Source organism: Heterodontus francisci, unplaced genomic scaffold (genome assembly GCF_036365525.1).
Source record: "Heterodontus francisci isolate sHetFra1 unplaced genomic scaffold, sHetFra1.hap1 HAP1_SCAFFOLD_43, whole genome shotgun sequence".
Lineage (NCBI taxonomy): Eukaryota > Metazoa > Chordata > Chondrichthyes > Heterodontiformes > Heterodontidae > Heterodontus > Heterodontus francisci.
This window is the reverse complement of record NW_027141852.1, coordinates 1,935,741-1,946,392: the sequence shown is the minus strand read 5'-3', so window position 1 is coordinate 1,946,392 and position 10,652 is coordinate 1,935,741.

The window sequence follows — 10,652 nt, the reverse complement described above, 5'->3', positions numbered from 1 at the left end:
GTTGTACCGGGGCGTACACGTTGATCAACCGGAGCGGAGCGTTGTTGTACATCACGTCTGCTACGAGGAGGCGACCGCCCACCACCTCCTTAACTTCGGAGATGGTGAAGTTACCTCCCAGCAGCAGAATACCCAGGCCGGAGGAACGGCAGTCATTACCCCCCGACCAGATCGATGGCCCGTGGGACCACCATCGCGACCACTGCCTGTAGGTGCTGAGGTGTGGTATTCCACACTCCTGCAGAAACAGTAGGTCAGCTTTGACCTTGGCAAGGTAATCCAAGGTTGAAATACATCGCGTAGTAGATTTAATGCTACGCACATTAATGGAAGCAATTCTTACACCCATTTTTTATTAAAAATTAGTTGTTGCTTCCCATACCATTTGTCCTCGCTAGTCCCAGTCCTTCGGGATGTTCCTGCTCATCGTGTGCTCAAGCAGTTTCACGTTGATTGGGCTCAGAAACCCCTCCTGATTTTTCATGCAGGATTTGTTCCGCTCGGGTGACATCGGGGGGCTCTTGTAGCCAGAGAGCATTGGGTTGTCCTCAGCTGCTTCCATCTGTTCCTCCTCGAAAACATCACAGCTCCCGGTCTCCCGGAGCTCAGGTGCGCCAGACGTGTCTTTGCTCCCGGTGTCCCGGAGCTGAGATGCGTTGGCCACGTCGTTACGTGTGGGGCATTGGGGTTGGGCCACGCCGGGCCCATCACAGCTTCCAGTGCCTGGGGGCTGGGATGCTTTACCATCCATCTCGGAGTTCTGCCGCCTCTTTTGAAGGGGCTGTCGTTCCAGCATTTCCCCGTCCAGTGAAGAGGAGTTGTTGCAGTCTGATTCAGAAGAGAGCCTCCTCTTGCCAATGGTTTGGGTGGTGGCTTTGGGATGTTTTTTCTTTGTGGTTTTCCTCTGGACCACTTGCCACTGACCTGTTTGTGTAGATAGGCTGACTGGAGGGGAAGCGATGTTGGATTTGGTGCTTGGCAACGAACAAGGCCAGGTGGCAGATCTCTCGGTGGGAGAGCATTTCGGTGATAGTGATCACAACTCCCTGACCTTTACTATCGTCATGGAGAGGGACAGGAGCAGACGGGATGGGAAAATATTTAATTGGGGGAGGGGGAATTACAATGCTATTAGGCAGGAACTGGGGTGCATAAATTGGGAAAAGATGTTCTCAGGGAAATGCACGACAGAAATGTGGAGGTTGTTTAGGGAGCACTTGCTGCGACTGCTGGATAGGTTTGTCCCGATGAGGCAAGGAAGGGATGGTAGGGTGAAGGAACCTTGGATGACAAGAAATGTGGAACAGCTAGTCAAGAGGAAGAAGGAAGCTTACTTAAGGTTGAGGAAGCAAGGATCAGACAGGGCTCTAGAGGGTTACAAGGTAGCCAGGAAGGAACTGAAGAATGGACTTAGGAGAGCTAGAAGGGGACATGAAAAAGTCGTGGCGGGTAGGATTAAGGAGAATCCCAATGCGTTCTACACTTCTGTGAGGAACAAGAGGATGGCCAGAGTGAGGGTAGGGCCGATCAAGGATAGTGGAGGGAACTTGTGCCTGGAGTCGGAGGAGGTAGGGGAGGTCCTAAATGAATACTTTGCTTCAGTATTCACTTGTGAGAGGGACCTGGTCGTTTGTGAGGAAAGCGTGAAACAGGCTGATATGCTCGAACAGGTTGATGTTAAGAGGGAGGATGTGCTGGAAATTTTGAAAGACATGAGGACAGATAAGTCCCTGGGGCCAGATGGGATATACCCAAGGATATTAAGGGAAGCGAGGGAAGAGATTGCCGCGCCTTTGCCGATGATCTTTGCGTCCTCACTGTCCACTGGAGTAGTACCACATGATTGGAGGGTGGCAAATGTTATTCCCTTGTTCAAGAAAGGGAATAGGGATAACCCTGGGAATTATAGACCAGTCAGTCATACGTAGGTAGTGGGCAAATTATTGGAGAGGATTCTGAGAGACAGGATTTATGATTAGTTGGAAAAGCATAGTTTGATTAGAGACAGTCCGCATGGCTTTGTGAGGGGCAGGTCATGCCTCACAAGCCTTATTACATTCTTTGAAGATGTGACAAAACACATTGATGAAGGAAGAGCAGTGGATGTGGTGTATATGGATTTCAGCAAGGCGTTTGATAAGGTTCCCCATGGTAGGCTCATTCAGAAAGTAAGGAGGCATGGGATGCAGGGAAAGTTGACTGTCTGGATACAGAATTGGCTGGCCCATAGAAGACAGAGGGTGGTAGTAGATGGAAAGTATTCAGCCTGGAGCACGGTGACCAGTGGTGTTCCGCAGGGATCTGTTCTGGGACCTCTGCTCTTTGTGATTTTTAGAAATGACTTGGATGAGGAAGTGGAAGTCTGGGTTAGCAAGCTTGACGATGACACCAAGGTTGCTGGAGTTGTGGATAGTGTGGAAGGCTGTTGTATGTTGCAACAGGACATTGACAGGATGCAGAGCTGGGCTGAGAAGTGGCAGATGGAGTTCAACCTGGAAAAGTGTGAAGTGATTCATTTTGGAGGGTTGAATTTGAATGCAGAATACAGGCGAAAAGACAGGATTCTTGGTAGTGTGGAGGAGCAGAGGGATCTTGGGGCCCATGTCCATAGATCGCTCAAAGTTGCCACCCAAGTTGATAGGGTTGTTAAGAAGGCGTATGGTGTGTTGGCTTTCATTAACAGGGGGATTGAGTTTAAGAGCCGCGAGGTTATGCTGCAGCTCTATAAAGCCCTGGTTAGACCACACTTGGAATATTGTGTTCAGTTCTGGTCGTCTCATTAAAGGAAGGATGTGGAAGCTTTAGAGAGGGTGCAGAGGAGATTTATCAGGATGCTGCCTGGACTGGAGGGCATGTCTTACGAAGAAAGATTGAGGGAGCTGGGACTTTTCTCATTGGAACGAAGAAGGATGAGAGGTAACTTGATAGAGGGGTACAAGATGATGAGAGGCACAGATAGAGTGGATAGCCAGAGACTTTTTCCCAGGGTGGAAAGGGCTATCACCAGGGGGCATAATTTTAAGGTGATGGAGGAAGGTTTCGGGGAGATGTCAGAGGCAGGTTCTTCACACAAGAGAGTGGTGGGTGCATGGAATGCACTGCCAGCGGTGGTAGTAGAAGCAGATACATTAGGGACATTTAAGCGTCTCTTGGATAGGTACATGGATGATAGTAGAATGAAGGGTATGTAGGTAGTTTTGATCTTAGAGTAGGTTAAAGTTTCGTCACATCATCGTGGGCCGAAGGGCCTGTACTGTGCTGTACTGTTCTATGTTCTATAACACAGGTGTTGGGAGGCTCAGCCTGGCTACGCAATGTTACAAGGACGCTGAGTGACACCATCGACAACGAGACAGAGAGGAAAACACACAGAAAACTAATAGACTGTGAGGAAGCAAAAGTGAGGAACGGAGAGAGAGAGACAGACAACGAAACTGAGATGGAGAAACAAGGCATTTGTATGATTGTGCTCTCCCTGTTGTGTAAAGGTATTTCCTGTTGTGTAAATATGTTTTCTGTTGTGTAAAGATGTACCCTGTTGTTGTGTAAAGGTTTTCCCTGTTATTGTTTTATTTTCTGTTGCTGACAGTCTCCTCACTGTGACCATTTGTCATGGTTTTATTGTGGCCAAAATCACCATCTGGTGGTGGAGAGGAGACTCTGCAGGAAAGGGTTGACAAAGTGGGAGAGACTCGGCTGGTCCGTGTTTGCAGTTTGTGTTCGTGTGAGCAAAAGTGATTTGTTCCTGATTGATGTGTTCACTCAAAGGAAAAAGCTGATTGCAATCGAACACATCTTGTTATAATGGGGAAACACTTGATATTTTGAATGTGAACGGTTTGTGTTACTACCAAACATAAATGGCATAGAATGGTTTCGATCTATCGATCTCTGTGTTACGGGCCCAGCACTCTTCCGCTGCGCCACTCTGCTAACTGCTGAGTCAAATTTTAGCTGCCTGTTAGTGAAATATGTTCATTTCTCCAATGTTTTTATAAAAATAGGATTGTGGTCGGATTTCTCAAGAATCCCGGACTCAGCAACACACGTGCTGACGGACTCACCCTCACTGCACAATGACACAAGGACACTGAGTAACAGCACCGACAATGAGGCAGGCAGAGAAAGACACACAGAAAACCAGGAAGATATTATCAGGACCCAGAAAGGAACAGACAGAGAAAGACACACAGAAAACCAGGAAGAGATTATCAGGACCCAGAAGGGAACAGACAGAGAAAGACACACAGAAAACCAGAAAGAGATTATCAGGACCCAGAAGGGAACAGACAGAGAAAGGTACTGAGCAAACCAGCAAGAGACAACGAAAGACTGATGATTTATGTAATTGTGTTCTCTGTTGTGTAAAGATATTTCCTGCTGTGTAATATGTTCTCTGTTGTGTTACTGTATTCGCTGTTGTGTGAAGATGTTCTCTGTTATTGTGTAAAATGGTTCCCTGTTGGGTAAAGATCTTCTCAGTTGTGTAAATATGATCCGTCTTGTGTAAAAGTGTTCCGGGTTGTTTAAATATGTTCCCTGCTCTGTAATGTGGAGCTGAGTCTGCACTAATGGAATTGCTACAGTATCTTCCAGTCTGATACTGTATGAGGGCTGGAATGTGATCCAAAGCACAGTCTATACAAATTAAATTGCTATTGTATCTTTTAGTTTCACAATCCGGGGGAGTTTTAAACTGAAATCTCAGTTTGTATCTCAGGTTATGCTATCTTTCAGATTCTCTCAATCTGATATCACACTTGAGATTTAGACTTAAGAAAGGATGTACTGGCATTGCAGGAGTTCAAAAGCGATTCACTCAGCTGATTCCTGAGATGAAGGGGTTGACTTATGAAGAACGGCGAAACAGGTTATTCATTCGTGTTTAGAAGAATGAGGGGTGATCTTTTTGAAACGTACAAGATTCTGAGGGGGCTTAACAGGGTGAAGAAGGGTCTCTGACCTGAAACATTAACTCTGCTTCTCTCTTCACAGATGCTGCCAGACCTGCTGAGTATTTCCAACATTTCTTGTTTTTATTAACAGGGTAGATGTTGAGAAAATGTTTCCACTAGTGGGGGAATCTCAAACTAGGCGACATAGTTACAGAATAAGGGGACACTCATTTAAAACTGAGATGCAAAGGAATTTCTTCTCTCAGAGGGTAGTGAATGTCTGGAATTCTCTACCCCAGACAGTATTGGAGGCTAAATCACTGAAAGTATTTAAAGAGGATGTAAATAGATTTTTGAAATATTGCAGAGTTGAGGTCCATGAAGAGCTGGCAGGAAAGAGGAGTTGAGGTCTGGGGCAGATCAGCCATGATCTTACTGAATGGCGGGGCAGGCTTGAGGGGCCGAATGGCCTACTCCTGCTCCTATTTCTTCTGTTCTTATGTTATGTTATATCTAATGTATATGTCAGGATGCACTATGGGAATTAATACTGAAACTTATAAACTCATAATGTGTGTAAATATTGGGCTGATATTTAACTTGAATCTCAGAGTACATTATTGTAGTTAATTCTGTAAGTTTGAAAAGGGAACTCTGTGCCACAATGAAAACAAGAAATGCTGGAAATACTCAGCAGGTCAGGCAGCATCTGTACAGAGAGAAGCAAAGTTAACGTTTCAGGTCAGTGACCTTTCAGATGCTGCCAGACCTTTTGAAAGTCCATGTACACCACATCAACAGCATTGCCCTCATCATCCCTCTCTGTTACCTCATCAAAAAACTACAGCAGGACAGTTAAACATGATTTTCCCTTAAGATATCCATGCTGGCTTTCTTGAATTAACCCACATTTGTCCATGGGATTATTAATTTTGTCCCGAATTATTCTTTCGAGAAATTTTCCCACCTCCAAAATTGAACTGACTAGGGAGTGAAATGAGGTGAGTTGCTCTAACAGAGAGCCAGCACGGGTTCGACAGGCTGAATGGCCTCCTTCTGTGCTGTAGCCATTCTATGATTGTATGATTCTAGCAACAACTGTTGGTGCAGAGGCAGTGATGCAGGAATGGGTTGACAGAAAGGGGAAAGTCTGGGCTGGTGTGTGTTCGGGTTTGTGAATAAAGGTGATTTGGAAGCTGTGTTCCAAATTGAAGTGTTTACTGGAAGGAAGAAGTTGATGTAAATAAAGAGTAAAACGTGTTAAGATGAAGCGTGGTGTGATTGTGGGCAGCAGTAAATGTAGTGCTGGTGAATTATTTGTGTTAATAAACTTCCACTGCACCCTCTGCTGCAGGCTGCTGTTTATATCCAGCTGTGTATTAGTGCTGTGTGTTAACGAGATAAATGTTTGTTTCAACGCTGTTTACAAAGCAAAAGCATTGCACTCAAACAGTCCCAGACATAGCAACACACGTACAAAAGCAAAATACTGCAGATGCTGGAAATCTGAAACATAAACAGAAAATGCTTGAAATAATCAGCAGGTCTGGCAGCATCTGTGGAGAGAGAACAAAGTTAATGTGAGCTAAGGAAACAGACCTGAACTGTTAACTGTTTCTCTCTGCACAGATGCTGCCAGACCTACTGAGCATTTCCAGCATTTTCTGTTTTTATTACAGCAACACAGGTGTTGGGAGGCTCAGCCTGGCTACACAATGTTACAAGGACGCTGAGTAACACCATCGACAACGGGACAGAGAGAAAAACACACAGAAAACCAAGAATAGACTGTGAGGAAGCAAAAGTGAGGGACAGAGAGAGAGGCAACGAGACTGAGATGGAGAAACAAGGCATTTGTATGATTGTGTTCTCCCTGTTATCTAAAGGTATTTCCTGTTGTGTAAATATGTTTTCTGTTGTGTAAAGATGTACCCTGTTGTTTTGTAAAGGTTTTCCCTGTTATTGTTTTATTTTCTGTTACTGACCGTCTCCTCACAGTGACCATTTGTCCTGCTTTTATTGTGGCCAACATCACCATCTGGTGGTGGAGAGGAGGCTCTGCAGGAAGGGGTTGACAAAGTGGGAGAGACTCGGCTGGTCCGTGTTTGCAGCTTGTGTTCGTGTGAGCAAAAGTGATTTGTTACTGATTGATGTGTTCACTAGAAAGAAGAAGCTGATTGCAATCGAGTGCCTTTGGAAGCATCTTGTTATTTTAGGTAAATACTTGATGTTTTGAAAGTGAACTGTTTGTATTGTTACCAAACATAAATAGCAGAGAATGGTTTCGATCCATTGATCTCTGGGTTATGGGCCCAGCACACTTCCGCTGCACCTCTCTGCTAACTACTGCTTTCAATTTCAGCTGCCCGTTAGTGAAATATGTTCATTCCCCAATGTTTTTATAAAAATAGGATTGGAGTCGGATTTCTCAAGAATCCCGGACTCAGCAACACACGTGCTGACGGACTCACCCTCACTGCACAATGACACAAGGACACTGAGGAGCAGCACCGACAATGAGGCAGGCAGAGAAAGACACACAGAAAACCAGGAAGATATTATCAGGACTCAGAAAGGAACGGACAGAGAAAGGTACTGAGCAAACCAGCAAGAGACAGCGAGATAAAAGCAAAATACTGCGGATGCTGGAAATCTGAAATAAAAACAAGAATTGCTGGAACCACTCAGCAGGTCTGGCAGCATCTGTGTTCAGTTCTGGTCGCCTCATAAGAGGAAGGATGTGGAAGCATTAGAGAGGGTGCAGAGGAGATTTACCAGGATGCTGCCTGGACTGGAGGGTGTGTTTTACGAAGAAAGGTTAAGGGTGCTAGGGCTTTTCTCATTGGAACGAAGAAGGGTGAGAGGTGACTTGATAGAGGGATACAAGATGATGAGAGGCATAACTAGAGTGGATAGCCAGAGACTTTTTCCCAGGTCGGAAAGGGCTATCACCAGGGGGCATAATTTTAAGGTGATGGAGGAAGGTTTCGGGGAGATGTCAGAGGTAGGTTCTTTACACAGAGAGTGGTGGGTGCGTGGAATGCACTGCCAGCGGTGGTAGTAGAAGCAGATACATTAGGGCCATTTAAGCGACTCTTGGATAGGTACATGGATGATGGTTGAATGAAGCGTATGTAGGTAGTTTGATCTTAGAGTTGGTTAAAGGTTCGGCACAACATCGTGGGCCGACGGGCCTGCACTGTGCTGTACTGTTCTATGTTCTATGTTCCAGATGAAAGGATTGCATTAATCAATGGATTAGAATGTGGAGAGGCAGGGGAAAATGATGCCATTTTAAGTAGGGGGCCGGGGGTTTGTAGAAAGACCAGGGCTATTTTACTCTCTATCTCACTCCTTTCTTCTATCTGGCTCATTATCACATCCTCTCTCTCTCAGAGCGGTGGGAATCACTGGAACCCACACTTGTTGCTCAGGTTGTTTGGTTCCGGGAAAATACAAGGTCCACATCAGATTGACAGGAAGGGTAAATGTGATTCAGAGCCAATCATATTCCATTTAGTGATGTGTGCTCAGCCTTGTTATATCAGCAAAGGCAGCAGGAAATGCAAATCCTGAAGAGTTTTGATAGAGTGAAGAAGGAGAAAGTGTTGCCAGTGACAGAAGGGTCAGTAACCAGAGGAAACACATTTAAAGTAATTGACAAAAGAATTCGAGTTGTGATGAGGAGATTGTTTTTTCAGCAGTGTGTTGTTCTGGTCTGGAATGCAATCCTGAAAGGTCAGTGGAAGCAGATTCAATGTTAACTCTAAATGGATTTGGATATATACCTGACATGGAAAATCTAACAGGGCAATGGGGGAAAGGACAGGAGTGTGGGATGTGGGATTAATAGAATAGCTCTGTTCAATATCCGGCATATACACAGTAATAAGGTTCAGTGCTTGGACCTCAGATATTTTCACTCTATCAATGGCAGAGAAGGCTGGAGGAACCATGTGGCTACTCCTCACGTTCTTCCCCGTGTCCAGGATAAAGTGTAACATGACACTGATTTCCAGATGGCCAAAACAAATGCAACGCACATCTTTTGTGGAAACATCACATTTGAAGTGAGAAACTAATCAAAAGGCACAAACGAGGATTGAACCCGTAACTTTCAGTCTACGAGACTGACACCTTACCACTTGGTCACCACGCCTTTTGTTAATGAGCACCTGAGGCTCCAGAGGAGGATTTGTGATTCTTTTTCAATTTGGTTGAAACAGCATCGAGAAACATGCACAGAAATAAAGAGGGATTGTGGAATGGGTAACAGATCAGCCTCATTTACATCATCAGCATCATGAAATCTTCACTGAGACGTTCCATTCCCATCCTCAGCTTTTCTCACATCTGTACAATAATATAAGAGTGGACATTGGGTTGTTACTGGGCAGATTATATAAATAGACTATGTGCATCATCACAGGAAGTGATGTAATATAATCTGTACGGCACCTCATGGAGAGTTGTCGATGAAACCTTCAATGCAAGATGTGTAGAGTAAACTCAGGTTATTTTAACCGTCAGGTTCTTATAAATTCTGTACTACGCCTTGACAGATATCAGAATATTATATGGGGGCCACAGTAAACCAAAGCGAAGATGGAGAAATCTTTGCCTGTACCTTTGAAAAGGTCACTGCACTGAACCAAGCCGACGAGTGGCCGAGTTGGTTCCAGAGGTTTGCAAGGTATCGTACTGCATCGGGTCGCGTGCAGAAGCCAGACATGGAGCAGGTCAGTACACTATTGTCTGCAATGAAGGGAGTGTGCAGGCAACATCCTCATGAAGAACAGAAGGCAACATGTGAAGAAGTTATTAAGGCACGGAAGACCTATTTTAATTGAGGAAAAAAATGTCATCGTGGAGCCAAAGTTAAAACGCTGCATTTGCTGACAACGCAACCACCAGGTGACGCTGTACTAGCACATGCGCAAATGCAGCCTCTTCCACTGAAACGTCACTGTCTGTGACATTCAGGCAGCTGCCAGGATTAAAGATGGAGCTACTCAATTTATCACAGAAAACAACTTCGACCCAAAAATCCCCTCAAAGGTTGCCATCGCCGCCTCCGTCCCACCCCCAACAGTCCCCCGCTCCTTCTTGTGCATTCGCCAGTTATATGGTACCAAGTCATCTTCATTCACCTAAAGTGAATTATTTTCGGAGCAGTGACTGTCGTTTCATAAGCAAATATGGCACATATCTACACAATGGACATGTTTTGGTTGATTCTCGGAGAACGTTGCGCTGTTTGAAGTCTCATCAGAATGACAGCACCTCTGACAGTGCAGCACACCCTCTGTAATTCAGTGAGGTTTCATAGAGTCATAGAGTTATACAGCACAGAAACAGGCCCTTCGGTCATCATGTCCGTGCCGGCCATCAAGTACCTATCTATTCTAATTCCATTTTCCAGCACGTGGCCGTAGCCTTGTATTCTGTGGCGTTTTGAGTGCTCATCTAGATACTTCTTAAATGTTGTGAGGGTTCCTGCCTCTACCACTCCTTCAGGCAGTGTGTTCCAGATTCCAACCACCCTCGAATTGAAACATTTTTTCCTCAAATCCCCGCTAAACAGTGCCATCCCATTCTCCGGACGATCATTCCCCGCTTCCCCCCATCCCACTCTCTGACTGCTCACTCCCCGCTTCACCCACCACCACCCCCATCCTGCTCTCTGGCCGCTCACACTCCAGGCCATGGGCTCTGCCGCTTCCCTCCTCTCGGCCACTCGCTCCAACATTGCCCCAT